The sequence below is a fragment of the Notechis scutatus genome, chromosome 15 (assembly GCF_049901735.1).
Source record: "Notechis scutatus isolate UNSWTSFEM ecotype Mainland chromosome 15, rNotScu1.2, whole genome shotgun sequence".
Lineage (NCBI taxonomy): Eukaryota > Metazoa > Chordata > Lepidosauria > Squamata > Elapidae > Notechis > Notechis scutatus.
In genome coordinates, this window is record NC_142023.1 from 5956052 (window position 1) to 5974969 (window position 18918).

Here is an 18918-nt window from a genome sequence, read left to right on the forward strand (position 1 = left end):
TCCATCCTCCCTCCCTCCCTGCAAAGCAGTATATAAGTATAAGGGCGATTGCTATTGCTCTTCCTTTTCCCCTTCCTTCCTTCCTTCCTCCCTCCCTCCCTCCCTCCCTCCCTCCCTCCTTTCCTGCAAAGCAGTATATAAGTAACTAAGGGCTATTGCTATTGCTCTCCCTTTTCTCCTTTTCTGACTCTGTAAACCACTTAGAGAGGGCTGTAAAAGCACTGTGAAGCGGTATAGAAGTCTAAGTGCTATTGTTGTTCCTTCCTTCCCTTCCCTTCCCTCCCTCCCTTTTCTCCTTCCTTCCTTCCTTCCTTCCTTCCTTCCTTCCTTCCTTCCTTCCTAGCGGTATATAAATCTCAGGGCTGTGGCTATTGCTATTTTGCGACCTTCACACAAGAAAGTCAGTGGTGAATACAGTAACTGTAACTAAACAACTACGGTGATTCACTCAACAACGATGGCAGGAAAGGGGGCAAAATGGGAGCACAAACTCACCTAACCACCGTCTGGCTTAGCAACAGAAATGTTGCGCTCCACTGTGGCTGTAAGTCAAGGACTATCTGTGTTTTAGACAAAAGGAAGCTTCTTCAATTTGGCTCCCTCCCCCCCGTAAGTCCACCTACTTCATAAGCCAAAGTACATGTGTATGTCATGTCAATGCAAGCATGGTGTAAGAAAACATGCCCTGTCCATGGCGCAGATGGCCACAGGGAAGCAGGAGCTTCAACCGAGAGAGGCTTCTTTATTTTTCCTGCTTCCAAGCTTGGAATTCCATTTTCTTTTTTTCTTTTTTTACAATTTACAAATTCCAGGCAAAACATTGGAATTTAAGAAAGGCCACTTAAAACGCAATTCAGAATGACCTCAAGGAGGGATCCTTGAGCGCTGCTGGTGGACAGATTTCACGGCACTCCTTATTTACAAAGAGTTTTGCCCATGCTCACATATGGTGTGCTTCTCCGGAAGCCCCAAAGCCTTGCTTTGATTCCCCCCCCAATCGTGTCTAAATTTGGGGGTCCGGTGGATAAATGTTATGCTTATTACTTTGGAAGGGGTGCTAACTCTACAATCCCCTACTTGGCCAAGCGTTTTCCCCAAGTCGTACGATTGTGCAGATCATTTCGTTTAGATGCCTTGTTTTTATTTTCTGGTTGTTGTTTTTTTGCTTGACAATGGAATTGCCCCTTGTGACACAAACTGATCCAGGATTATTATGTGAAATGCAAATGGTTCTTGCTTTTATTGTTTTTGCTTTTTGTTGTCTGTTGTTGACCAAGTTGGGAACACATTATGGTGAACTATGTGCCTTCAAATCATTGCCAATCCTATCTAGAAAGAGTGCAGAGAAGGGCAACAAAGATGGTTAGAGGACTGGAGGCTCAAAGATATAAAGAATGGTTGCAGGAACTGGGCATGGCTAGTCTAGTGAAGAGAAGGACCAGGAGTGACATGATAGCATCCCAATATTTCTGGGGTTGCCACAAAATAGGGGCAGTTAACCTATTTTCCAAAGCATCAGAGGGCAGGACGAGAAGCAATGGATGGAAACTCATCAAGGAGAGAAGCAACCTGGAATTAAGGAGGAATTTCCTGTTGGTGAGAACAATTAACCAGTGGAACAACACTGGAAGTTTTTAAGAAAAGATTGGACAAGCATTTGTCTGAAATGATATAGGGCTTCCTGGCTCAGCAAGGGGTTGGACTAGAAGACCTCCCAGGTCCCTTCCAACTCTGTTACCCTATTCTATTCTGTTCTGTTCTATCTACCTATATTGTTAACAATGACTTGAAAGCACATAGTTGTTCTCTTTACATCCTAATGGAAGTTTCACATAGTAATCAGTAAAGTTTCTTGATAAGAGTCCAGTAAGCAAGCATCATATAAGCTGTGTTGGACTTTCTTAACTAAGGTCTTGAATGAATTTGGTGAGGTGATTAGACACCTCCCTGCAATTTAACTCCAAGATCTGACATCATCTCAAAAGCTCTTCGAGATTGCAGTTTTTAAAAAAATAAAATTAAAAAAAAATATATTGTCCTATCTTTCTCCCCCCCAAAATTTAATGTTCTGAAATGTTTGCTTCTTCCACCCACTCAGTATGATTCAGATAATCAGAGTTGGAAGGGACCTTGTAGGTCATCTAGTCCAACCCCTGCCTTCCAAGTATACAGCGCAAAGAGTCGGTTATCCCATTTCTGTTTATTATTTATGCTTTTATGAATACGTTAGGGAAAAAATTATGAAGAAATGATGTGAATGTAATGTTTAAAAAGGGTGTCCCCAAATTTGGAATTTGTCAATCCATGGACATGCAGGGGATGTCCTGAAATGGCCGCGCACATGTGAAATCCTGGATTGAAGAAATGATTCCAAATTTCAGGATTCCAAAGGGTGTCTTTGTAAATGCAGGGGAAAAGACTATAATTTTTAGTCTGCTGTTCAAAACAGTCAGTCATTTTGTCATGGAAAGATTTGGGACTGATATATACACACTGTGATGCATTCTTGATTAGTTGTTTTTTAAAAATATATAAATATATTTTTCTCTTCCTGTTTTGTATTTTAGCACATAAAATAATAAAAATGGAAAGAAAAAGAAGCTGAAATGTGACTTTTTGTTTGCTTGTTTGTTTGTTTTCAAAGGCAGGCAGCGGGTGGATGAAAGGGCAATTTTTATCTCAAATCCCCACCAAAGAAGCGATCTGTTCTTAACATCCAAATGATTTGAATTAACCACTGAGCTTATTTCTATTTCTAGAAATAAATCATCAGAGCAGACTTAAAATCAGCACTAAAGCCAATCTTGTCTTGCTTGATGGTGTGTGTCTCTTCTTCTTCTTCTTCTTCTTCTTCTTCTTCTTCTTCTTCTTCTTCTTCTTCTTCTTCTTCTTCTTCTTCTTCTTCTTCTTCTTCTTCTTCTTCTTCTTCTTCTTCTTCTTCTTCTCCTTCTTCTCCTTCTCCTTCTCCTTCTTCCTCCTCTACCTCCACCTGCTCCTTCTGTTTCAAAAGCGGGGTTGCAATGCCATCTAGTGGTCCTAAACGGACATTTCCCATCAAGGCAATTTTGGAAAAGATTATACTGGTAGTTACAGGTGATCACACATGAAACCCACACCTCTTGATTTTAATCACCATCCAATGAAACCACAACAGCTGGATTTGGGTGCGCAGTGCAGGTGCCTTCTCAGTGCTGGGTTTGCTGCTGACAGAATTCTGAACAACATCAAAAGAAGTCACATGATCCCCTTTTGTGCCCTTCTGATGAGCAAGGTCAAGCGGGAAGCCAGATTCACTAAACGACCGTGTGACTCATGTCAACTCAAAAATATTTCTCTGGTCTTTTAGAGTTGTCAGCAGAAAGGAAGTGGGGGAAGTAGTGCATTCCTTAAATGCTTTCATGGATAATTGGTAGGCGGCCAAAGCATCTGGCCCACAAGATTATTACTGGAGAGCATGACTCTTGGCTGTGGATGTGTCCCATTGGAGAATATATATCCAGGGGGTGGAGGAAGACCAGGGTCAAGGGTGAAATGAATGATGTGTCTCAGAGTCGGCTGCACCCAGGTGGCACCAACATGTTCACTCCTAATAAATTATTATTATTTTTAACTCTGAGAGATGCAGTGCTCTTGATTTGAATGGGGGTGGATGCCGGAGCCCTGATAGCCAGCCAACTCCGAGATACATCATTCATTTCATCCTTGATGCTGGTTTTCCCCCACCCTCTGGCGGTATATTAACAACTGCAGTGATTCACTAACAACGGTGGCAAGAAAGGTCTTAAAACGGGGCAACATTTAGTTAATCAACTAGTTACTAGTTTGGTAATGAAATACCTGGGTTCAATTGTAAGTTGTAAGTCGAGGTCTACCTGTATATTGAGTGGAAAAGCTCATTTGGCTATGGAACTTTTTTCCCGATGAGATTTCACAGCTGCCCAAAGCTTTACAAATTTATATTTGACAGATCAGGGTTTGTTTGTTTTTAAATCTTATTTAAAAATTAAACATTGACTAGATTTCCATCCGTTTTCCAGAACATTATATATTTGAGTTATATATTTGATAAACCTGTATCCTCAGCTGTTTATAAGGATAATCTTGCAGGCTGAGTCATCTCTACAAATATCTGTCCCTATAAAAAAAAATGGCATGTAATTAGCTTAAATTGCAGTATTTGTAGATGCATACTTATTAACCTGACTGATGTATGAGAACTTGATATCACCTCTTGAGATTTCTGGAACAACAAAACCCCGACCTTGGCATATCAAAGATATTATTAGTTACCTTGAGTGGCGAGATGGGCAAGCATATAAAATTAATAAACAAAATAAATAAGTGAAATTTATAATAATCAATTAAATGAACTTATTATTTAAAATAATAAAAAAATTTAATGTTCTTTCATAACAGTCAACTTTGATGCCTTTCAGAAGCTTACAGGAAAAACAGAAGGACCTGAAATGGTCACCTAACATTAGAACCATCACTGAAAAGGCACAACGAAAAATAACTCTAACCCTTTGTTTCCCCAATCAATGTACACTTGAGGACTTCATGGCAGCATGACAGAAGGCAATTAATGATCCAACAAAATAGCTAGAGAACAAAAAAAAGACACCCTAAGAAAAATGGAATGTTCTGACCCAAATCCTTTTCCAATAAAACAAACATGAACCCAAGGGAACAGAAACCTTTTAATGATTCTTACGAATCCCCGGCTAAAAGGCTGCTGCAAACTAATTAATTTTGATAAGCACAAATCTCACCAAAACTGTGCAAGACTGCCAAGAATAACAGATAAGAAATATTTTACAACACAAGAGCCTTCAAATACCAACTTAAGATACTGTAATGTCCACAAGGCTGAGTTTCAAAATGTCTTTGCTTCCTGCAAAGAACGTCCAATTCACAGCTGGCTTTTATCTTCTTGAAGGAGGGGCCATTACCTTACAGCCTTACTCCCGAGTTGCCCGTGCTGCTGTAGCTGCTCTTTCCTACAAGCAGCCCTGCGCGCATGCACACTTGGCACAGGCTCCTCGGGAACCTCCTCATTGCTGCTGCCAGCCCCCACAATCTCTGATGGCAGCAGTCCAGTCCCTAATGGTCCTGGCCCCTCACCTATGTCCTCGCTCTCCTCAGCTGTCCGCACCTGCTGCTGGCTAACCACAACATGGAAAAAGAAAAACAGCTAACACCTAGGTTCTACGGACTCCCTAAAATATACAAGAAGGGGATCTCCTTAGGCCCAATTGTGTCTCTACCTGGAACACTGACATACAAACTACCAAAATCCTGCAGAGGAAACTCAGAAACCTGGTCAATGGCTCAACCCACTCAAATACATTCCCCAGAACAATTTCCCCAATGCATCAAACACACTAAGATCAACAAGGAGGAAATCCTTCAATGTCACCACTTTCTTCACCCAGATTGAAAACAGAAGAGGGATCTCCTGCCACTGTTTAAGAAGAGATTGAACAACCATTGGTCTGAAATGGTATTTACGTCTCCTGCTTAGGCAGGGGTTGGACTAGAAGACCTCCAAGGTCCCTTCCAGCTCTATTCTATTCTAAACATTCCAAATCTCCTAATCATTTTCTTCTTCTTTTCTTTGGCTTCTCTAGATTTGCAAGGCAGGAGAGTCAGCCAACAGAATGCCATTTTGTAGTGTGATATAAAGTCACTCATTCAACGATATAAAGGGTAATAAATCTTCCAGAGAACTCAATTATCTGGTCAGACCTACGATATTACAGGAAATTTTTATTGTCTGGTTCCTAATTTCCTGGCATTTTACAACTTCGGATTTATAAAAAACTGGTCAATAACCGCAGTATACTTGCAATGAATTCGAACTGATACTATTGAAACGATAAGATCCGGAAAAAACATCTAGCTCAGAAGGGTAATAAAATGTTTAAGGAGAGAATAGCTGCCCACTGTTTTTAAAAGCGCATTATTTGGCCACCCTAGATTTTTCCCTAGCAATTATTAACTAGGTTCAACCTTGGATTTTTTTATTATTATTATTTTTTTAAATAGCCAAGATGGGCTAGATGCTACCAGCTGACAGGGAAAACAATTAATCAGTGGAATGGCTTGTCTCCAGAAGTTGTGAATGCTCCAACACTGGAAATCTTTGGTCCTTTGTACTATCCTGCAAACAGTTTCCCCACCTTTATAATAATTTGGCAGAAGAGATTCGACAACTATTTGTTTTAAATGGTAGAGGGCTTCCTGCCTGAGCAAAGGGTTGGACTAGAAGACCTCCAAGGTCCCTTCCAACTCTGCTACTCTATTCTATTCTATTCTGTTTTATTCTGTTCTGTTCCATAACTATTCTCTATTTTATCCCACCCCAATTTTCTCTTCTCTTCTCTTTTCTTATTTTCTCTTCTCTTCTCTCTCCTTCCATTCTTCTTCCTTCTATGTGCCTTGCCTTGCCTTGCATTGCATTCTGTTCCATATTGGTCCAATTCTACTCTACTCTATTCAATTTTATTTATTTATTTTATTTATTTATTTGTCAATCGCTTACAAGATAATAAATATAAGTATAATCATGAATAAGAATACAGGAAGTAGGTACGTATAAATGGGGACAATAGGACAGGGACGGTAGGCACGATGGTACACTTATGCACACCCCTTACAGACCTCTTAAGAATGGGGTGAGGTCAATAGTGGATAACTGGGCTTGGCTAGTCTAGTAAAGAGAAGGACCGGGGAGACAGGATAGCAATCTTCCAATATTTGAGGGCTGCCACAGAGAGGAGGAAGGGGTCAAGCTATTCTCCAAGGCACCCAAAGGCCAGACAAGGAATGATGGGTGGAAACTGAACAAGGAGAGATTTAACCTGGAAATAAGGGGAAACTTTCTGAGAGTGCCCAGAATATAACAAGAACAATCAACCAATGGAACAGAAGTTGCCCTCGGAAGTTGTGGGAGCGCCATCACTTGAGACCTTCAAGAAGAGATTGGACTGCCATTTGTCAGAAATGGTGTAGGGTCTCCCGCTTGGGGAGGGGGTTGACCTAAATGACCTACAAAGTCCCTTCCAACTCTGATTATCTGTTATCTGGATTGTTTGAGGTTAAAGGACTGGGAGTTAGAGGATGTAACAACAGAGTCAGGTAGTGCATTCCAGGCATTGGCCACCCTGTTGCTGAAGTCGTACTTTCTGCAATCGAGTTTGAAGCGGATTACATTGAGTTTGTATCTGTTATGTGCTCTTGTATTGTTGTGGTTGAAGCTGAAGTAGTCATTGACTGGCAGGACATTGTAGCAGATAATTTTGTTATTCTATTTAGCAAAGCCTCAATTTGTAAACCAGAACTGGACCAGAATGCAGTATTCCAGGTGTGGCCTCACTAATTGCTGTCTTACTTACCAAGTGTGGTCCTTCCTACGTATATGAGGTTTGAGTTACATTGAAAAGCTCAAATCTCATATAGGTAGGAAGGATAAAATATTTCTGAGTAACATCCCCATCTAGTGTCCACCAAGAGGCTTAGACATTTTCCTTCTAACACCTGGGAAGGAATCTTCCCGATGTGACTTTGTTGTGTGTCAAAAAAATAATAATGCATGGAATCATGCATTCCATGATTCAGAACATATGGTGGAAATCTACTGTGTCTTCTCTTTGGCCACTCAGAATCCCTTATATATTCAAATCGCTGGAGGATATTTTAAGGAGAAGGGTGAAAGTTCAGAATCTGTTTTTAGTTCCGAGTTAAGATTCAATAATATATCTTAACTGAAGACCTAGAAACTTGATGACCTATGGAACAAAATATTTGTAGTTCGGGGATGAATTGTGGGGTCCTTGGTATTCTGTAATTTGGGTTTTTTTGCAGATGTTTCATTACTGAACTAGATAATGTTTAATCTACCACTGATTATGTTACGCAGTTTGGTAATGAAATATCTGCAAAAAACAACCAAGGCCAGGGAGCATCAAAGACACCATAGTTCTCCTCCTCCTCTGCCTCCTCCTCCTCCTCCTCCTCCTTTCCACAAATCTCATTTCTACCATTGATGATTTTATTTATTTTATTTTATTTATTTGATTTGCCAATTGTTTACAAGATAATAAGTATAAGTGTATACATAGTTGTGAATACATGAAATGAGTACATATAAGAAAAATAAAAGAAGAATAAGAGAAACAATAGGACAGGGACGGTAGGCACGTTGGTGCGCTTATGCACGCCCCCTACAGACCTCTTAGGAAAGGGGTGAGGTCAATAGTAGACAGTCTAAGGTTAAAGTTTTTGGGGTTTGGGGAAGAAACTACAGAGTCGGGTAGAGTATTCCAGACATTGACCACTCTATTGCTGAAGTCGTATTTCCTGCAATCGAGTTTGGTGCGGTTAACTTTGAGTTTGTATCTATTGTGTGCTCTTGTGTTGTTATGGTTGAAGCTGAAGTATTCATTGACAGGTAGGACATTGCAATGTATGATTTTATATACCATGCTTAAATCAGACCGAAGACGGCGTAATTCAAGGTTTTCTAGTTCTAGAATTTCAAGTCTGGTGGCATAAGGTATTCTACAACGAGTAGAGGAGTGGAGAACTCTTCTTGTGAAATATTTCTGGACTTTCTCAATTGTGCTAATATCAGATACGTAATGTGGGTTCCAGACTGATGAACTGTATTCGAGTATTGGTCTAGCAAATGTTTTGTATGCTCTGGTTAGTAGTGTGATATTACCAGAGAAAAAGCTACGTAGGATTAGGTTAACAACTCTTAATGCCTTTTGGCTATGTAGTTGCAGTGGGCTCTAGCACTTAGATCATTAGATGTCTCTTCATTTGGTTATGAAATATCTGCAAGAAAACAACCAAGTTCAGAGAGCATCAAAGACACCATAGTTGTCCTCCTCCTCCCCTCCTCTCCTCAAACCCTCCTCTCTTGTAACACTGATCATGTTACCTAGTTGGGTAATGATTACCTACTTGGGTAAAGTCTGCAAGGAGCGTGTATAAGTGCACCATCGTGCCTACTGCCCCTGTCCTATTGTCTCCATTTATTTGTACCTATTTCCTGTTAGATAGCTATCTATACCTATTATCTTGTAAGCGATTGACATATCAAATAAATAAATAAAATAATAAAAAAATAAATGAGATCTGCAAGAAAACAGCCAAGCTCAGAGAGCACCAAAGACCCTATAATCATTGTCCTCCTCCTCCTCCCATAAACTCCACTTCCTTCCAGCACTGATGATGTTACCTAGTTGGGTCATGAAATATCTGCAAGAAAACAACCAAGCTCAGAGAATACCACAGACCCTATAGTCATCCTCCTCCTCCTCCTTTCCACACACCCCACTCCCTTCTAGCACTGATGATGTCTCCTCATTTGGTCATGAAACGTCTGCAGCAAAACTTTGGGACAGAACCATTTGTATTTAAAAACAGAGATCCATGAATGTTATAGAATTCTGAGTAAAGATATACGCAGGCCTCGGCAACACAAGGGTGCGGTTAATTTTACGAAGGGCAATTTTCAACAACTCGTCGGGCCTATTTCTGTCCCTATTTTTCTCCGTTATGTTCTTGATTGTCCTAACATGCCCTCCTTGATGGGTTTTCCAGGTAGGGACACGCCGTTGGATAGCAATCTCAAGGCGGGTTTGTGCAAATCCGCGCGACAGCTCTTTGATGCCAAGTTTCCCCCATGAGTGCGGCAAACACTGCCTGCCATAAACAAACTTCTCTGGAGACAGCACTTCTGCAGAAGCAAATTCACAACAGCAATTCGGCGGCAGATGAGATCTGGGACCGAGAGACTGATCATTTATATTTTGTTTATTTTCTAGTTTGGTCAAAATTTACAAAGGGGGAGAGGGAGGAAGAGGGAGAGAGAAAGAGAGAGAGGGAGGGGGAAAGAGGGGGAGGGAGGAAAGGAGGGAGGGAGGGGGCAGGGAGGGAAGGAGAGAGAAAGTGAGATAGAAAGACAGGGAGGAAAGAGAAAGAGAGAAAGACAGAGTGAGGGAGTGAGGGAGAGAGAAAGAGAGAGAGAAAGAAAAAGAGAGGGAGGGAGGGAGAAAGAGAGAGGGAGAGAGGGAGGGAGGAAAGGAGGGAGGGAGGGGGCAGGAAGGGAAGGAGAGAGAAAGTGAGATAGAAAGACAGGGAGGAAAGAGAAAGAGAGAAAGACAGAGTGAGGGAGGGAGGGAGAGAGAGAGAGAGGGAGGGAGAGAGAGAGAGAGAGAAAGAAAAGAGAGGGAGGGAGAAAGAGAAAGAGAGAGAGAGAGAAAGAGAGGGAGGGAGGGAGAGAAAGAAAGAAAGAAAAAGAGAGGGAGGGAGGGGGAGTTTTCTACAATTCCCCAGCCCAAAAGACAGACCAGAAACAAAGCAAATAGACTTTATGTGGGTGGAAAATTAGCAAGTCATTGTTAGTAGAAGGTGGGAGCCGAGGGGTATAGATTTATCATGTGTGTGGTTTGCATACACAGACGTTCCTCATTCTTTTGTGGGAACACACAACCCACTGGATTTGTTTGCAAATGCTGTGTCAAGGCAAAATGCTGCCCAACCCTCTACTCTTCCTGAAATACTACCCAACTCCTTCAGAAATTTTTTTAAAAAAAGGGATTATTGTCAGGTGCAAACAACCAAAATGCAAACGTTAAGCTAACTACTTTATTGTGTTCTGCCTATAATACAGGAATCTCCCCAGTCTGTCAGCTTACCCTTGGGAACAATTAGATAAGGCTCCAGGGAATTTACAGAAGGGTGGCCCTTGGACCTTTTGCAGTTGTGCAATTGTGTAGCAACTCCAGGCTAGCTCTGCATTTGATCCTTCCTCCTTGTCAGGATGGGTGTTGCCCAACAACTATCTTTCATCTCTTTGGAAGCCACAGGCTATTTTTCAAAGCACTAGAAGGAAAGACACGTCCTGCCTTCTGATGCTTTGGATAATAGATTGACCCCACCTCATCTTATAAGATCGCTTGTAGACCTCTCATTGGCCCTTTACTTCATCTTTCACTACGGGACCCTTCATTCGGTTGGTAGGCCATCTTGTAAGTTCCAACTTTCACACTTGCATTGTATTTCCCACAAGGTTCCTGTAGAATCGTAGGGTTGGGGGCCTCCTAGTCCAACCTAGAATCCTCAGATCATACCAGATAAATAGCTGCCCAACCTTTGCTTGAAATCCTCCAGTGATGGAAACCTTACAACTCCAGGAGATAGGGTGGACTATGGTTTTTTTTAGCTGTCACAGTCAGGAAATTCTTTATTTTGAGTTTGCACCTCCTTCCATATACCTTTGTTTGACTATACTCATTGGTTCTTGTCCTACTCACGGGAACTATGGAGAATAAAATCATAGAATCATAGAGTCAGAAGGGACCTTGGAGGTCTTCTCGTCCAAACACCTGCCCAAGGCAGGAGACCTTACACCATCCTGGAGAAACGATTGTCCAACCTCTTCTTGAAAACCTCCAGTGATGGAGTACCAACAACTTCTGCAGGCAAGCCATTCTATTGATGAATGTTATCACAATCAGGAAATTTCTCCTTAATTCCAGGTTGGGTCTCCCTCCGATGAGCTTCCACCCATTATTTCTCTGGTAATTATTTCTCTGGTAATATCACACGACTAATTAGAGCATACAAAACATTTGCTAGACCAATCCTTGAATACAGCTCATCAGTCTGGAACCCACATCATGTATCTGATATTAACACAGCTGAGAAAGTCCAGAAATATTTCACAAGAAGAGTTCTCCACTCCTCTACTCGTTGCAGAATACCTTATGCACCAGACTTGAAATTCTAGACCTAGAAAACCTAGAACTACGCTGCCTTTGGTCCACTCTAAGTATAGTACATAAAATTATATATTGCAATGTCCTACCTGTCAATGAATACTTCAGCTTCAACCATAACAATACAAGAGCACACAATAGATACAAACTCAAGGTAAACCACACCAAACTTGATGGCAGGAAATACGACTTCAGCAACAGAGTGGTCAATGTCTGGAATACTCTACCTGACTCTGGGGTTTCTTCCCCAAACCCCAAAAACTTTAACCTTAGACTTTCTACTATTGACCTCACCCCTTTCCTAAGAGGCCTGTAGGGGGCGTGCATAAGCGCACCAACGTGCCTTCTGTCCCTGTCCTATTGTTTCTTTTTATTTTTCTTATACGTATCCATTTCATGTGTTCATAACTATGTTTATACTTATACCTATTATCTTGTAAGCGACTGACAAATCAAATAAATTAAATAAATAAAAATTACTTCTCATCCTGCTCTCTGGGGCTTTGGAGAATATGTTGACTCCCTCTTCTCTGGGACAACCCCAATTGGAAAATCAATAGACTGATTCCATCCCTTTTGAATAGAGCCAAACAAAATTTTAAAAATTTTCTGTGTTCCCCCATAGAAACACAAAATTGAGGCAAAGGATAGGAAGGGAAACTCCAGCTGCCGAGCCAGCAAACAAGGGTTTGAAACGTTGGTGTGTTGTTGTTGAAGGCTACAGCAGAAACAATTAGTCCCTTGAGACATGCAGAACAAAACAAACACCTGTTTTTAATGGCTTTCGTGACAATTAACTTCCCAGCCTACTTGCTGCTTAGAGAAATCTGATCCATTACCTCTTCTAGCTTTACTATCAAGTCAACACCACAACTGTCCTGAGTCACAAAACACCCTGCCCGGTTGCCACTGTGACATCCACGTGATCTAGTTTCTGGGCAACACCCCAGAAGGAAGTTTGCTTATTTTTTTTATTTTTTTTTGCAAGAGGAAGTCAGTTCTTGGCGTGAAGGTAGAGGAGACCACACGAAGAGGAGAAGAGAGGAGAACGGGAGACAGTCAGAGAAGGAGAAAGAATTGGGAAGACTGGGGAAACCCTCCTTCCACCCTAAAGAAACATGGCCTGAGTTATTTCCAGAGGTAAGTCAAGATCTGCTTCATAACAGATTAACAAAGTTGGAAGGGACCTTGTAGGTCATCTAGTCCAACCCCCTGCCCAAGCAGGAGACCCTACACTATTTCTAACAAATGGCAGTCAAATCTCTTCTTGAAAGTCTCAAGTGATGACGCTTCCACAACTTCCGAGGACAAAGCTGTTCCATGGGTTGATTCTTCTCACTGTCAGAAAGTTTCTTCTATTTCCAGGTTAAATCTCTTCTTGTTCAGTTTCCATCCATTATTCCTGGTCTGACCTACAGGTGCTTTAGAAAATAGCTTGACCCCCCTCCTCTCTGTGGCAGCCCCTCAAATATTGGAGGACTGCTATCCTGTCTCCCCTGGCCCTTCTCTTCACTAGACTAGCCAAGCCCAGTTCCTGCAACCGTTCTTCGTATGTTTTAGCCTCCTGTCCCCTCATCATCCTGGTTGCTCTTCTCTGTACTTTTTCATCTTTTTTCTAATGTGGTGACCAAAACTGGCTGCAGTACTCTAGGTATGGTCTTACTAAGGCTTTGTAGAGCAGTACCTCACTTGATCTTGATTGTATCCCTCTGTTAATGCAATTTAGGGATTGCATTGGCTTTTTTGGCTGCCGCTGCACACCACTGGCTCCTATTTAGCTGGTTGTCCACCAAGACTCCAAGATCCCTCTCCCAGTTACTGCTGTTAAGTCTGGTTTCACCCAGTCTATATGGGTACTTTTGGTTTTTCTTGCCTAAGTGTAAGTTTCCGTTCTAAGGAGGGTTTTCATATATACTGTATATACTGTATATGTGTGTGAGAGAGAAGGGAGTAGGGATGAGGTGGGGTGGAGGGACAACCTAATCCAAGGCTTGGAACAACCCATCAACTCCCACTTGCTGGTCTGTAGAGGAAACTCTGTGTGTGTGTGTGTGTGTGTGTGTGTGTGTGTGTATGTATATGTATATGTATATGTGTATGTTGTCAGCGTTCCAGCAAACCTCCATTCCAATCAGTAACTCCAAGACAAGCATAAACTCAAAAGTACCTTTATTAGAATAGCACCTGGCACATCTGTGGAGTCTCGAAACTAAATCTTTCCTGGACTTCCCACAATGTCCCAAACTACAACCCATCTCCTTTCTTCCCATCATCACCTCACATGGACCCGTCACGATCCGTCCCATCCCAAGATCCTTTTTCCATCCTGCACCACACTTAATAACCTAGAACTACCGAAAGAATTTTATTTTGTCTACGTAGAACTACTCCATTGAAATCACCACCCTCCCGCTTTCTCAGGCTATGTGGCAGCGTGGAATACGGCTCTCATATGTATATGTATAAATTAAGTTTCCGCTACGGAGCAGCAGGTGGGAGTTGATGGGTTGTTCCAAGCCTCGGATTAGGTTGTCCTTCCACCCCACCTCATCCCTACTCTCCTCTCTCACACACATACACACAGACGTATTTACACCAGGGGTGGTATTCAAGCGGTGTTACTACCGGTTCGGTGAGAGTGCATTTTGGTAACAAAACATCTGCAGGAAAACCCAAAGGTGCTTTTTTTTTTTTTTTCAAGAGGCAACTGGACTTTCCCAGATTAGATCAAAGTACAGGAAGTCCTCGCTTATAGTTCATTTAGCGACTGTTCAAAGTTACGACGACACTGAAAAAAGGGACTTAGGACCATCTTGCCACACTGATGCCCGTTGCAGCCTCCCCATGGCCACGTGGTCAAAATTCAGATGCTTGGCCACCGATTCATACTTATGACAGTTGCACTGTCCCTGGTCATACGATACCCCTTTTTTGCGACACCCCCCCCCCCCAATGAACAAAGTCAATGGGGAAGCCAGATTCACTTAAAAACCATGTTATTAATTTAACCGCTCCAGTGATTCGCTTAAGAACCGTGGCAAGAAAGGTCATTAAGTGAGGCAAAACAAGGTCTCGCTTTTGGCAAAGGAAATTTGGGTCTCGGTTGTGTTCCAAAGTGGAGGACTACCTGGATTTGATCAAAAAAATATTTCCATTTTTTTTTTTTTTTTGCAACATGGAGAAATGATCCATTAGTTAAACTCACTGCTCCCGCTCCCACCCATCCAGATAGATCAATTTAGTTGTAGAATTTACTCCTTCTACCACTAGCAGAAAGTTCTAGATATGGTAGGCCTGACCTATCCTGACCAACAAAACCTTTACATCTGGGTTTGTTCAGGTGAGATGAATCTGGGGGTTGCTATGTATTTCTCCTCACTTTCTCTCTCTCTCTCTCTCTTTCTGGCTTCTAGCCTGCAGGTATGTGGCAGAAAAAGTCAGAACCTCCTGCTGTTGCTTCTGCTGCAACAACGATAGGGAGAATTTAGACTCTTCTGCAGAAGGGAAAGGTAAGAGAACGTGGGAAATCTCTGCTGGGGGTGAGAATAAAATGGTAGACAGTCAAGGCTGGGCCAAATGAGCCCTCCAATTTCATTTAAAAAACTACTTACTTACTTCCTTCCCTGCCTGCCTTTATCATCCCATCTTCTTCCATCCTCCCTCCCTGTCTCCTTCTCTCCCTCCTTCCTTCCCTCCATCCCTTTCTCACCCCATCTCCTTCCTTCCTCTCTCCTTCTCTCCCTCCTTCCTTCCTCTCTCCTTCCCTCCATCCTTCCTTCCCTCCCTCCTTCCCTCCTTCCCTCCATCCCATCTCCTCCCTCCCTCCCTCCCTCTCTCCTTCTCTCCCTTCCTTTCTCTCTCCTTCCCTCCATCCCTCCCTCCCTTTCTCACCCCATCTCCTTCCCTCCTCCCTCCCTCTCTCCTTCTCTCCCTCCTTCCTTCCTCTCCTTCCCTCCATCCTTCCTTCCCTCCCTCCTTCCTTCCTTCCCTCCATCCCTCCCTCCCTTTCTCATCCCATCTCCTCCCTCCCTCCCTCCCTCTCTCCTTCTCTCCCTCCTTCCTTCCTCTCTCCTTCCCTCCATTCCTCCCTCCCTTTCTCACCCCATCTCCTTCCCTCCTCCCTCCCTCTCTCTTCTCTCCCTCCTTCCTTCCTGTCTCCTTCCCTCCATCCTTCCTTCCCTCCCTCCCTCCTCCCTCCCTTTCTCACCCCATCTCCTTCCTTCCTCTCTCTCTCCCTCCTTCCTTTCCTCCGCTCTCCCCTTCCTCCTTCCTTCCCTCCTTTCCTTCCTTCCTTCTTTTTCCTTCACCATTAAATACTGTAGACTCCCTGAAGCCCCAAGGGGATAACACTTCGGAAAACTTGCCAAGACAACTTCAGGGACAAGTCCAGGCAGTTGCAGTATGACTCCCACCCCCCACCCACCCCAAAAAAAAAGCAGTTGCGAAAAACGACTCAAAAACACGCGCACACAAACAAAACCATTACACGAGAGAAGCCGGGAAGAAGACTGACCGGTTGTTGAAGGAACTTTCCCCCTGCAAGGCCGAACATTCATGTTCAGCTTTGAGTTTCATTCTAACTAAGGAAATGGGCAAAAGGAGGGGGGAGAAGAAGAGAGAAGAGGAGAAAGGGAGAGGAGAGGAAAAGGTACTGAATCATTCACAGGACCTTGTTGGGAAATATTGTAATGAAACCTGACGCAAATCTCTTTGGAGATGCATTTCTTCCTTCCTTCTCTTAAAAAGAACAGTTCTGTTTCCAGCTGCCACACTGTCATAATTTATTATCATATTTATTATCATTATTTCTCTCTCTCTCTCTCTCTCTCCCCCGTCTCCCTCCCTTCTTCTTCTTCCTCTTCTTCTTCTTCTCTCTCCCTCCCTCCTCCTCCTTCTTCCCTCTCTCCCTCCCTCCCCCTCCCTCCCCTCCTTCTTCCCTCTCTCTCTCCCTCCCCTCTTCCTCTTCTCTCTCTCTCCCCTCCCCTCTTCCTCTTCTCTCTCTCTCTCCCTCCCTCCCTCTCCCCTCTTCCTCTCTCTCTCTCTCTCTCCCCCTCCCCTCTTCCTCTTCTCTCTCTCTCCCCCCTCCCCTCTTCCTCTTCTCTCTCTCTCTCTCTCCCCCTCCCTCCTTCTTCCTCTCTCTCTCCCTCCCCTCTTCCTCTTCTCTCTCTCTCCCCTCCCCTCTTCCTCTTCTCTCTCTCTCTCTCCCTCCCCTCTTCTCTTCTCTCTCTCTCCCCCTCCCTCTTCCTCTTCTCTCTCTCCCCCCTCCCCTCTTCCTCTTCTCTCTCTCTCCCTCCCCTCTTCCTCTTCTCTCTCTCTCTCTCCCTCCCCTCTTTCTCTCTCTCTCTCTCTCCCTCCCCCTCTTCCTCTTCTCTTTCTCCCCCTCCCTCTTTCTCTTCTCTCTCTCCCCCTCCCCTCTTCCTCTTCTCTCTCTCTCTCCCTCCCCTCTTCCTCTTCTCTCTCTCTCTCTCCCTCCCCTCTTCCTCTTCTCTCTCTCCCCCTCCCCTCTTCCTCTTCTCTCTCTCTCTCCCTCCCCTCGTCTTCTTCTCTCTCTCTCTCTCCCTCCCTCTTCCTCTTCTCTCTCTCTCTCCCTCCCCCTCCCCTCTTCCCCCCTCCCTCTCTCCATTCTTCCCGAGAGGTCAAGAAAGGAAGAAGATAGCTAACAAGGGCTATATTAATGGAGCAAAATAAAAAGAACAAGGACAGATGTTGTTTCTCACCCCGACATTTTCTTAGGACCTAAAAGAAAAGAGGAAGTTTAACCAGCCAAGTTGGTCTCTTTTGTTCTCTAAAGTCACATTTTCAGACTTTATTGAAAAATAAAGGTGTAAAACATACCAACGATGAGGAAGATGGGGGGGGGGACGACACACACACTCCAAATCAGTTCACAGAAGAGACAAACTCAATAATGGCATTTTTAAAATTATCCCCATCAAATCCATTATTTTGCAGAAGCAGCAAGGAAAATGTCAAAACACAATTCATTAAACCGAACCGAGAGGAACAAAGTGCCAAATGTTTCCACGCTTTGCGAAAAGGCTGATAATTGTAAAGGGTTGTGGGCACTTTTTGAAAGACAAATGAAAAACCACCTAAAATACAGAATCCTAAAACTGGAAGGGACCTCAGGGTGGAGGAAGAGGAGGAGGAAGATACTACAGTATAGAGGGAAGACGATAATGAAAATTGAAGGAGGGATTAAGAGACAAAGAAGTAGAAACTGGAAGCTCCCTGGACCCAAAATAGCACAAATGTTTTGTTATTTTAATGACATTTCCCTCCAGCTACTCAACATCTAACAGAATGAAAGAAAAACAGAATAACAGAGTGCAGAATTTCAGAATAACAAAATACAGAATAACAGAATACAGAATAACGTAATACAGAATGACAAAGTACAGATGACAGAATAACAAAATACAGAATAACAGAATACATAACATAAAATACAGAATATCAAAGTGCAGAATGACAGAATATCAAAGTGCAGAATGACAGAATAACAGAGTTGGAAGGGACCTTGAAGGTCTTCTAGTCCAACCCCATTCAAGCAGGAATCCCTACACCATTTCAGACAAACGGTTGTGCGATCTTTTCTTAAAAACCTCCGGCGATGGAGCAACCACAGTTCCTGGAGGCAAGCCATTCCAATGGTTAATTGTTCTCCCTGGCGGGAAATTTCTCCTCCGTTCTAGCTTTTCCAACTTCTAAAAAACTATCTCTGGTCCTTCCTAAAATTGTACTTTTCTTTCTTGACCTATATAGGTTACCCTGCAGGCGGATGACAAAAACGTCGGAAGGCAGAGATCCCCAAATGCAGCAGTTCCATTGTGAGCCAGCCTAGGGGGACATGAGGCAGATAAAGGGCCATTCGCCGTTCACAGATCTCCTCTGGAACGCGGTCTGGTCCTCGTCTAACCGAAACGCTTCCATCCTTCTTTCTACTTGGCTGTCGCAGACAACTCATGAAGACAGGTTCAGAAACTCCCCTCGGGGTGGAGGTGAACGTGTTCGATTCTCCTGTGTCTCCGGTACCAGTAGAGCCAACCTCTGAAATGACCACATCTTGAAATTATATTGCAAGGAAATATATAATTTGCGGAATAAAATGCAGTTGCTTGACTCG

General features: G+C 43.1%; 1 long non-coding RNA gene across 1 annotated transcript; it reads left to right on the plus strand.

The window, feature by feature from the left end:
- Positions 1-12766: 12766 nt before the first annotated feature.
- LOC148129455 (uncharacterized) lies at positions 12767-18914 on the plus strand. The gene is made up of 3 exons (XR_015745446.1): positions 12767-12932; positions 15206-15301; positions 18558-18914. It is a non-coding gene; the product is annotated as an uncharacterized LOC148129455 (long non-coding RNA).
- The last annotated feature ends 4 nt before the right edge of the window (positions 18915-18918 follow it).